This window comes from Bidens hawaiensis, unplaced genomic scaffold (genome assembly GCF_021521415.1).
Source record: "Bidens hawaiensis isolate Kalapana, Puna unplaced genomic scaffold, B.hawaiensis_p1.1 tig00050600_1, whole genome shotgun sequence".
Lineage (NCBI taxonomy): Eukaryota > Viridiplantae > Streptophyta > Magnoliopsida > Asterales > Asteraceae > Bidens > Bidens hawaiensis.
This window is the reverse complement of record NW_027499066.1, coordinates 67,249-79,269: the sequence shown is the minus strand read 5'-3', so window position 1 is coordinate 79,269 and position 12,021 is coordinate 67,249. Positions and strand designations below refer to the sequence as shown.

The window sequence follows — 12,021 nt, the reverse complement described above, 5'->3', positions numbered from 1 at the left end:
AATCAACGTTGTAGACCAAAACGCTACCCCCCGCGTTATGTGAAGTTGGTTTTTGGTTGCGTTTTATACAAAACTCGCATAGTGGCACACATATAAAAAAAATAGCGTTGGGGTGGGTGGGTCTTGGAGCCGTTGGGAATTTAAAAAAAAAATAAATTATATTAATTATATTTATACTATATAAACAAGCCAAACCCATTTTTTTAACACACTCCTTCCACTTCTATACCAATTTATATCTTTTACATAAATATTTCTACCAAAATGTTTCCAAACAACAACCAAAATATTCTCGGTTTCGGTCAATATGCCCGTCAAGGCAACCAAAATCCACAACCGAACCAATCTACCGCCTCGACGCCAACCGTACCCGTCCCGCAAATGTTTGACCCGCAAATGGCCGCCTACTTTGCATATCTACAAAACTCTATGCCAAACGCGGTGCCCGGTTTCCAAAACCCGACGGCGAACATTTTTGCCGGTTCGGGTTCCCAACCCGCCCCGGAGACCCAACCCGAGGTCGAGTTCGTGCCGGAGACACAACCCGTCCCAGAGACCGTAGGCGGTTCGAGCCAACGCGGACGTTCGAAAAAACACGCAAAGAAGCCCGCCGGCGAACCTCAGGTTAAAAAGACGGTGATAGCGTGGAGTATCGACGAGTGCGTACTATGTGCTCGTGCTTGGTGCCAGATATCGGAAGATGCCAAATGCGGTAGGTTTTTAAAATGCATATATATTTTTTTAAATTTCTTATAACAAACATTAAACTTGTAATGTTTTTATTTTTTTAGCGAACTATCAAAAAGCGGGGGTATTTTGGCACAAAATTATAGAGAGGTTTCACAACCTTGGCGGGGACTCGCGTCGAGAAAAAGATTAGTTACTGTCGAAATGGGGCGACATAAACACCAAATGCATGTCTTTCCATACGGTTTTCTCTCGGATGAATCGAACTAGGAGTAGCGGTGTCTCGAACGCGGAAGTCATGGAAAACGCGTTGGTTGAGTTTCAACATAAGGTCGGCGGGACCTTCAACTACTTTGGCATTTGAAAAAACCTATTGAGGTTTCACCCAAAATGGGGCTTGGTGTTGGATGCCGAAGCCGAAGCCGACGGTGGCCCGAGTAAAAAAAAGTCTAAAACATCGTTGATCCAGACACGCCCCGTTCCGACGCTCGAAACTTCAACTTAAGCGATAATGACCCCGTGAATACTACCGACATGCCTCGGCCGGGGGGTAGAAGAACCAAAGGCAAAGGAAAGGGGAAATGGGCCGCTTCGTCGTCGGCAACGGGTTCGAATCTCGAATTGGAAAGCCAATTCCAATTAATGAACTATCGACTCCAAGATTTACATGAACTTGGAACCCAACGACTTTAAGTAAATTTGGACGTCGTCGACCTATTTCGAAGGAATGAGATGGACAAAAGACATCGAGGTTTTATCAAACGAGCAATCTGAAGACGACCCGATAGTCCAATCTGTAAAAGCCACTCGACGAGCGAAAATTTTAGAAAAATATAAATGAGTTTTAGTTTTATTAGTATTATTTATGTTTTTTTTAATTTGATGTATTTTTTTTTAATTTAGTTTAATGTATTTTTTATTTGGAAGTTTAATGTAATTTTTAATTTTATATTAATTTATTTAAATGATTTAGTATTTAAAAAAATAAATAAAATTAATAATGACTGGGCGCCACGTGGCGCATAATACCTGGGGGTGGAGAGTTATGACTACAGCCTGTTTTTGTAAAAAACCATAACTCTGACTAGACGCTACGCGGCGCATAATGCCTGTTAGTGGAGCTTTATGACTACACATGGTCTTACTTATATACGAGTTTTAAAATTGTGTCCTTAATTCTTTATACCCAAATTCACCCTAACAAATGGATCATTAGAAAAACCCCAACTCAACCTAGAACAAATTGCTCTGAAACTCGAACCTACAACACTCAAAGAAAAAATCATGAGGGCTACAACTAGATCAGTTGGCCTTTGATGATACTAATGCACCTACTAATATAATTTTTATTCTTATCAAGAAAATTAGACGAACAAAGATATTAATGCAACACATCTATTGACAAACAAACAACAATTAAGAGTTAAGGCCACTCAGCACCCACCAACACTAAGTCATAAAGACAAGGACACACAAATAAATGCTTTCTTGATTTGTATTAAAGTTTTATGAATTTCTAACCATTATAAATTAACATGTTACACATTGTTCGTCATTGGAGTTTTCTAAAGCATAGCATAGCCTTCAAGTGAGTATCATGGCAATGGCTAAAGTAATGACCATATGTTATATCATTTTTGTTATTCTCAGCATCTCAGGTAATACTTTTTATATCACATCTTATCTATGAAATTTATATGTCATCTTGCAAGCAAACAAGATATCTCTATAATGAACTTATAATGATTTAAGTCTCGCTAATGTTAAGTTCTTTTCTTACAAAAAAAAATTAAATATGATTGTTAAAAACACATACATCTTTTTTCTTTTCACTAAAAAACCCTGGAACGCAAACTTTGTCCAATTCCTTCCAAGTGTTAGATATTAAACATCACATATGATGAGACATGAATTAATTAATAACCTTTGAACTGAAAATTTGTTTAACAATATCAAACTCTATTCCATAGAAAATTTGTTTCCACCAAAGTTCTAAGATCCTATTGAATTACAAGATGCTTTCACATCCAAGTTCCTTTGAAAAGTTCATTTGCTAATGTTGAACTAAGTTGCTAGCATATGTCAAAAGACTAAGGATATCCCTAGTCTAGTTAAAAGTTCTTCATATTTATAGTTTAATTAAATATTATCTTTCTACTTTTTCACATAAAAAAACAGTAAGGAATTTTAAAGTTTGAAAAACTATTAAGCTATTTTTGTGAGTTAAGACGGAAACTATGTTAGCTTTTTAAGTGTAGTAAGACTTTTATCAACAAAATTAGAAAACATGGATTTTTTTTTATGTTATTTACCTTTGTAAGGCACAGACTAACCAACGTCTTCATTCTACTTCTGCCTACAAGTCCTGTTAATTTGAACCATGTCTTCTTCATACGGTATTGTGCACCGACCATCAAGGATTTATATAATCGTAAATGCAGGATCGGATGATCGCGTCCGACATGAAGCCGAGGGTGTCTACTAATTAATACACCTATGGTATCATCAACGATCCATGATTACAATGAAGCTATTTATAAAAGCTTGTTATTTGATGGTAGGAGGCCATCTTATAAAACTTGTCGGTTGTGATTCACAACGAATAAAGGATTGGTAGTCAGCGCGAGGTACTTGTATTCACTACTACAAAAGCTTTAATAAAACGCGGTCTCATTTTTATATTAACAGCGGTGAAAGCATACAACCGCTTTAAAGTTTTAGAATTCAATGGTGAGAAGCGGTTTTGGGTTGGAACCGCTTCAAACCCACTTAATGAAAGAAAGGAAAAGAAAGGAAAACATTTCCATTACTTTCTTTTCTTTTCATTTTCCTTTCCTTTCCTACCAACCAATTCCTTCCGAAATGGAAATAAAGATTTTACACTACAAAACCTTCACTTTCCTTTCCTTTCTCATATTAAATGAAACTCGGAAACACACCTTTTCTTCTTCCTTCCTTTAATGAAACTCGGGAACACAACACTTCCTTTCTTTCCATCCTTTTCATTTCATTTCCTACCTTAAGTTGAACTCAGGAACAGAGCCTTACGTCTCTTGAGTTTTTTAATCAAGGAAAGAAAATGAATGGAGAGGGAATGATAAGAAAGGGAAGGGAAGGAAATTTTTTTTAATTGGATGTGTTCTTGAGTTGGAAGGAAATTAGAGGAAATGAAAGGATAACTATGTTCTTAAGTTGGATGGAAAGAAAAGGAAAATAACACTTTTACAATTTTACCCCTCATCCTTAATAAGCAATCGTCTCCAAAAACAAATACACATTTTAATAAGCAATGTCTCCATAAAATAACCACTACTTTTAACAAGAAATGCAACCAACTAGTTTCAAAAAAGTTCAACTCAGTTACCAAAAAAACATGTTTAATCAAAAGTTTCAAAAAAAGTTTCAAATCTCATTCTCATGCTCCCATCATTCTACGTAACATATTCGCCCGCTTGTTAAGAGGACAACCAAAAAGGGCCCGTGCTTTTTCCGGACGCTCAACCAAAAAAAGATACGCATTGAAGATTTCCTCCTCTGACACTATGCCCATAATCTCCAACTCTTTGTAGATTTCCTCCTCTGAGTAAACACGTGCACGAGAACCTTCCATTACCTTGCATAAATCCTAAAATAGTAACAAAAAATATGTATTAGGTAACGAAATCATGGTCGTTTTGGTCACTAACAAAACATCTAAATCACTGAACACTTTAACCATGAAAAATATTGTAAGCCACACAACAGAATATAAGGGTGAGCAAGGAAACCAAAAAACAGCCCATAACAAACTGCAAGTATTAAGTTTTGACTAAACAATAAACCACGACTTAACCAAACTGCAAGTTAATAAAATAATTAAAATATTAAACTTTGGATCACCAGTAAGAATAATTAAAATATTAAACTTTGGTGTGAGAATCATATTTTTCAAAAAAATCATTGCTTCAACCTGACCTTTGAATCACCAATAAGAAAACTAAAATAATTAAAATATTAAACTTACGTTGTAAAATGGTATCTTCTGGGGTGCTGCTGAGCACATCATGTGTTGTGTGATCATGCAAAACGACAGCACTGAATGAAATAGCAGCTGATCAGCAAAGTTTTTATAACTCACTAAAAGGACGTATCGTTTAGGTCCCGTACTTTTGGTCACTAACAAAACATCTAAATCACTGAACACTTTTGGTCAAGATACAAACTAGCCCTGCGCAACGCACCAGGTAATCAACTAGTTTCTAATTACTATCTATATTCCGTTTAAATGTATTAGGCAACGAAATCATGTGAAGATAAATATATAAATTTTACAAAAAAAAAGTAATATTAAAATTTGATCTAGTACCTTTGTGCTTTTACCAATAGCATCAGCAACACTGTTAATTGAACTCATAAGTGTTGTAAATTCATCATCCTTCTCAAGCTTTCTTTTCTTACTCTTCGAAAAACTTGGATACTTGGCTTGCAAATCAGGTGTCTCTGATACAACATGAATATCGTCTGCACTAGTGAAATTCTCCAAGGTAATATCGTTGGTTTCCAACATTTGATCAATCTCATCAATTGTTGCCGGTGTATCTTTCGGTCTCTTGTTTCTCTCTTTTGCAGTTTCTGCTCTAGCACCTGTAGCTCTAACTTTAGCATCTCATGGTAATGAAGAATTGGTTTATCCCTCCATTTTGCAGCTCCGGGACTCTCCTGTTTAAAAAATCATAAAAATTACAGATAAAAGGATAATTAAAAAAAATTAATGTCCAACTATATGCAAGGTCTACCTTGATCAATTTTTCCCAGCACCAAGTAATTTGGTGTTCAAATCCCATGAAAAACCGCTCATTGAAACCCTTAAAGTCAAACGTTTGTTCTTGTATCCCACCATTCCTTTTCCCTAAATATTTCAAATTCCAAACCCTAAACCCCAAATCTATCAGACAGTCTCAACCCCTCATCGTCTTCTATTCTCCTAACTCGTTATCGTCTCCATCTTCACTGGCCAAACGAATCCCCAAAAGCGAATCCATGAACCACAAAGCCAACCCTAACTGAACCGTGCCATCAATTTCATCTTAATTGGCAAACGACGAACCCTAAACGAGGTATCCTGCCATCGATTTGAAGCTTTTTCTCCGAATTTCACAAAAAGGTAGTTGTTTGAATGCTTCAGTAATATAATACATGTGAATGCCCACAAGTTGTCTGTGACTTTGTTGTTTTTTGTTGATTAACTAATTTGGGATTAGTTACAATATATGTTTTGGTTATTCTGGCTTGAATTTGTTTGGGTCTGGTTTTGTTTTAGAGGTAATGTGAAAATAAAGGTCCGGATTTTTTTTCTGGTTTTCGTTTAAGGGTTAGTTTCGGATCGATTGCTATTTGTTAAGGATCGGCTTTTTGTTCGAGTTATATTAACTTTTTTTATTTGTTCTTTTAGATTTGGCAAGAATTGGGATTTGCTACGCTCGCGGAGATTGACAATACGATAATGAGAGTAGTGCCGCCGTTTTTTGATAGATTGTTTGAAAACACCCCCACGTTAAGTTAAATATATATGTTTTTTACATTTTTGAATTTGGAAATTTTGTATGATTTTGGTAATATATTAAACAGTTTTTGTTGCTTATTATTGTTAATGTAGCAGTTTTATGAAATAAAATATCCAGGTAAAAGTTATTGAAATTGCAGACTAATGAATAATAGATAGCAGGTGGAAGGGGAGTATAATATTAGCAGCTAAATTGAGTGGGGGTAAGTTAGAAGCGGTTATGATATAGGACCGCTTTAAATTTGAGGAAATGTCAACAACCGCTGCTAAGAGACCCCAAACTTCAATTAACAGCGAGCCCCTATAAAGCGGTTCAAAACCGCTTCAAACTTGTACATCTACCGCTTTAAAGAGAGCAGTTTTGTACTAGTGATTCTAGTGAAAGTGGTGACGAGTTGGATTATGTTGACAATAAATACAATCATTATTCAGCTACGAGTATTGCAAGGGTTGTACAGTAGAAACTTGATAAATTAATACTCGATTATTTAATAAACTCTCTAAGATAATATTTTTTGTCGGTCCCGACTCGGGGATAGGGTGCTAAATTAATAATTCGCTAAAATTAAAAGATAATACATTTTTGATAATTTCTTTAGACTCCATATAAAATATAAATTAATAACTCCTTATATATAGCATATTACATGAATGATTTATGAAGGTTTCTTGAAAAATGACTCAATTGTCTTTTGTTTTTTTCACACCTTTCAGATGGGAAGCCATGTTGTGTGTATGATTTGTTTGTGTTAACCTATTTTGATCTTGTATTTATATAGAAAATATTTTTAATGTCCATAAAGTGATACATTGAACACAAGAAGCATAATAAGGTGGGAGATTGAAGGTTTCTTTCAAATTGGGCCGTTCATTTGATATACATGCATTGTATACAATAATTAAGTGGAAGCTTGAAAGGTGTTTGTAAACTAAGTATTCTGCTATAAATTAATAAAATATTAATTAATATATAAATTAATAATTATTAATTTATCGATTAATTAATAACTCTTTTAATTAATAAATTTTGATGGTCCCAAGTGTATTATTTTATAGAGTTTCTACTGTATAAATGTGGGAAACTATTCGTAACAACAAACCAAAGGCTATAGAAAATGAAGCTATTTATGTAGACGGGGTAAAGTGGAAAAAGATGACGATGAGAGTTGTGTAATTTGTTTAAATGAATATCAAGAGGAGGATATGACTGGAACACTATTATGCAAACACAGTTATCATGAAGAATGCATTAAGAAATGGTTAACGACGAAGCCACAATGTTCGGTTTGCAGGGCTAATGCTTTTGGTATTATATTTTAGATTCATCAAGTAACTTTTATATAGTTAGTAAGAATTCTTATTTCATTAGTCTGCAATTTCAATAACTTTTAGCTGGATATTTTATTTCATAAAACTGCTACATTAACAATAATAAGCAACAATTTTGTTTGATATCAATATATGTGAGGCTAGGCTACTTGATGGGGTTCGAATTGGAATATTTATAGAGTTAAATTTTATTGAATTATCTCTCCATTATATCTAGAGACATATTTTTTTTGTAATGCTTGCCCCATCCATCTTTCGCTACAACTCCAATTGATTTTGCCGAGTCCATCCTCATTATTGTTTCTTCACACAATTTTGCTCTTCAACTAATCGATTTTGCAGTAGTCCGTCGTTCCACAACCGACTAGACTTCATTCTAGTTAGGCATTCCGGATTTTGTAGTAGTTTGTTGATCTTCTGGTCAAATATCATTTCAAAGTTATTTAATATGATCACTCAGTGATCTCCACAAACGTGTGATGTGTACATATATAAGTACAATTTAAACATCAATGCTAAAGAAATCTGATGGCATATGCAGACATAAAGAATGGGAAACTACAAAGTGTTAGAAAGTTGGTGGCCGGTTTAATACCCCCTCGCGTGAGACGGTGATGGACCGAGACAAAGCATATTCCAAAAGGATTCAAACTCTTCGTGGAAGACATTTTGTGAAGATGTCGGCCACATGGAGCTTGGTTGGTAATAAAATGGTGAAAAGTTCCCAGAAGAGACTAGTTCTAGTATGAAGTGATAGTGTAGTTATTCAATATTTTGACACGTTTATGTGAAATGGGATTTTGTGTGAGGAAAAGAGCGTTTTTAATTTTCACATAAAATGGTAGCGCGAGCTGAGGTAAGACATGAAGCTCACGAAAAGATGATCAGTTATTCAAATAATTTCAATAGCCGCGTTTGCCATAGCACGCAAGACCGTGGGTTGTTTCTTGGCACTCCATGAAACGAGGTTTCCACCCAAGAAAATTGAATAACCACATGTAGAGCTTCGGGTTCCGAAGTCAGTGATCCTTAGACCGAGCGTTGTCGATTAGCGCCACTTGCAACATCACCCAAGTATGAGGGGAGCCTGGGGGGGGGGGGGGGGGGGGGCACGAGCCCTTTGGACACTACACTACTGCATTAACATGGAAGGGGCTCAAGAGTATGGGGCCGGCTACAAATCCAACCATCATATTTAATATAACAAAATAAAAGGATTAAATAATAATATAATTATGTTATTAGTTAAACTATTACGCGTGTTTTATGGAAAAGTTAGTGAGATCTTCATGACTACGTGGTGGGACGTTTTCTACGTTTTAGTTAAACCATTACACATAGTGTTAAAGTTGAGGTCTTTTTCTTGTCTACGTACATGATGTTTTTGGGTTTCAATTCCGATGCATCACACTATTTTTGTGGCAGATCTAGTGTAAGAAAATAAGTGATCAATTTTTTTTACAGTTTATTTGTAGTTTATAGATCATTTAAATAAAATGTTTGTCATTGTGAGTTGTGAACTTGAGTTGTGATCAAACCTAAACAATCGGTACCTATTTATACTAAGCGGAATTTAAATTGGCCAAAAGCCGGTTTCCAACGGCAATATAGCCATTAAAAAATGGTCAAAAACATTTAATGCATTTGAAAATAAAATAAATAAATAAAAACATATTTAAAAAAACACCGTCTAAGACCACTTCCTATATGCAACTCTACTTTGGAGCATATTGGGCATTGTTTAGAAAATTGGTGAGGTGAGTAACTTGGATTCTTACCATAACAGAGATAGGAATGGTGATGTTGGGCTGTTGTGTGAGGTGTTCTTTATAAACAAACAATTGAGTTCAACATTCCACATGTTCACAGACACTATCAGCATACAAGCACAAACAGCTGCATACCGCTACATTGACGGATAATCACAGAAACTCACACTTCTTAGCACACAAATCGACGCATATCATTATGAGCTACCGAACTTTTGCTTGAAAAATGCAACCAGTTGTGCCTTAGGAGGTATTACTCTCGGAGGCAAGACTTTCTTCACGACTTCATCGTTAACAAAATTATCAGCCCATTCCATTATTTTCGGAAACTTGTCTTTGGTGACAAACTTTACATCGGTAGCTTCTTCAAGCGTTCCAAGCCAATATGCTATGAAATTAGCAGCAATATCAACGAAATTAATGTTGTCACCTCCAAAGAACCTGTCACCTTTTGCCGCAAGTTCATCTTCTAGTATTTGCAGATGCTCCCAAGCCTCGGCGATAGCCTGCTCCGCTCCATTGTTGCCAAAAACCCTGAATAATGCAGGAATACACTGAAGAAACCATACGATGTTCGATTAGCCAACACAAATCAATTAAAATGGGGAAACATTGATCAAATCAGACCAAATTCATAACTATTTGTCAGACCTAGCTAAATACAAATCTTCTACAAGTATGCTCAAACTAAATCAAATAATTAAAGAAAATAGATCAAATCAAACCAAATCAACTATGAATCGTCATTTGACCTAGCTAAGTATGAATCTTCTACAAATATTATAAAAGTCAGTGTTGTATAAATCACGATTACTCACGGATTAATCGCTAACTGGTATGTCTGTCCAAATCGTTTCCGATATTGTTAAAGCCGGTCTTTTTTGTAATTTTTCAAACTAATTATGAATCTTCTAAAATGTTTATATCATCTATTCAGACCAACAAATCCGCCCTCGATCAAAAACGTCCAAAATCTCTTGAGATAATTGGAAAATTATACTTATTAACCTAATCCGATTAATAAGTTTGAAAAATTACAAATATAATTCCAATCCAATTAATCCATATTAATTGCTGGTCGATACCCCACCATCAAACCAACGCCTACTAAAAATGAAAACAGGGGCAATGATCAAATTATCTTCTATTTGTCACGTTGACTTTAGCTAACTATGTATCTGCTACAAATATGATAAAATAAAATCATTCATCAAAAACAACAATGAAGAATAGTATAGAGAACAAGGTGATTACCGTAGAATCAATGAATCTGGCCCAAAACCGAACAACAGACTTCTGGTAAGGATCCAGGGGCAAAATGGGAAATCCTGTCCAAACATCATCTATGTACTCAACGATAACAAGAGACTCTGAGATGGGTTTGCCGTTGTGTACAAGCACCGGGACTTCTTTGCGAACAGGATTATAGTTGAGGAGTTGGGTGCTCTTGTTTTTGGTGTCTTCTTGGATGATGTCGTAGCTGATGCCCTTGAGATTCAAAGCAACTTCAACTCGACAAACAAATGGGCTTCCGCAACTTCACTTCATCCGACATGTTTCACTGATTCTTTCAACTTTGGTAGGCTTGAAAAGGTAAGAGTGATATAAGTTTTTGTTTCTAAATCGTATTCGTATACTTAGACCCGTCAACAATTCAGTCAACAATTGGTAATTTTCTATTATTTAATACATTAGCGAACATGAACAAAAAATTTGTACATGAACACATGTTTCTTTCGTTCGTCAACGTTCGTTTATTTATGTTCATCTGTTTGTTTATTTATGTTCGTTTACGGATTCCTAGCAAATAATTAACCATTAACGGAAGAGTTATCTACTTAATGGTTTTATATTCGTTCATTTGTGTTCACTTAAGTGTGTTTATATATGTTCGATTATGTTTGTTTGTGTTCATTTATATTTTTTTCATATATGTTCATTTATGTTTGTTTATCTTTATTCAATTATGTTGTTTTTTTATGTTAGTGAATTGTTCATGTTCATTTTTTAAATAAAAGAACATGAACACAAATTATGTGTTCGATTAATTAAGTGTTCGCGTCCGTTCGTTTCGTTCATTTTTAGAATACATTAGCTGTCTAACGTTAAATGAAAAACCCACCAAAACTACGTAGTTTTGATTTAATAAGCATTAATATAATTTTGTTCAGTATACATATATAAATCAAAATTTATATATATAGTTTTCAATTTTGACCAACTTTCGACAATAAGGATTAATCGGAGACAAGTTTGGGATTGATCGGCGCCTAGTCAAGATTGTTGCAACACTGTCGGTACTGACAAGTACTGATCCTGAATTTTATGATCTTTATTTTCTTAAAAACTTGGTATTGGTTCGGTATCAGTACAGATTACACTTCATCATATCATATTATGAACGCATCATTATAACCTCACAAGTTATTCGTGCTAATCATCATGGATGCATCTTTGTTAAGTTAGGCGCGCCATTGTAAATACATAGCCTAGACGCATTGTCGCGACTTGTAAGATGTGGTCTCATAATCAATGGTGCATCTATAATCTATCACTTATTATGCTTAATACAAATATTCCCTACATACATATAGAAAAATAGAGAGGAGATGTATCACTTAGGTCATATAGTGTGAGAGAAGTTGGCGTTGGTGTGTGGATGATGTGATCAAAAGCCATGAGTTGAACACTGCA

General features: G+C 35.0%; 1 pseudogene across 1 annotated transcript; it reads right to left on the bottom strand.

Annotated features, from left to right (window-relative positions):
- Nucleotides 1–9,369: 9,369 nt before the first annotated feature.
- LOC143598627 (glutathione S-transferase U8-like) lies at nt 9,370–10,882 on the bottom strand (annotated as a pseudogene). Its single transcript, XR_013147148.1, has 2 exons — nt 10,582–10,882; nt 9,370–9,881 (listed from the first exon to the last, which is right to left on the bottom strand). The product of XR_013147148.1 is annotated as a glutathione S-transferase U8-like (transcript).
- Nucleotides 10,883–12,021: the final 1,139 nt, after the last annotated feature.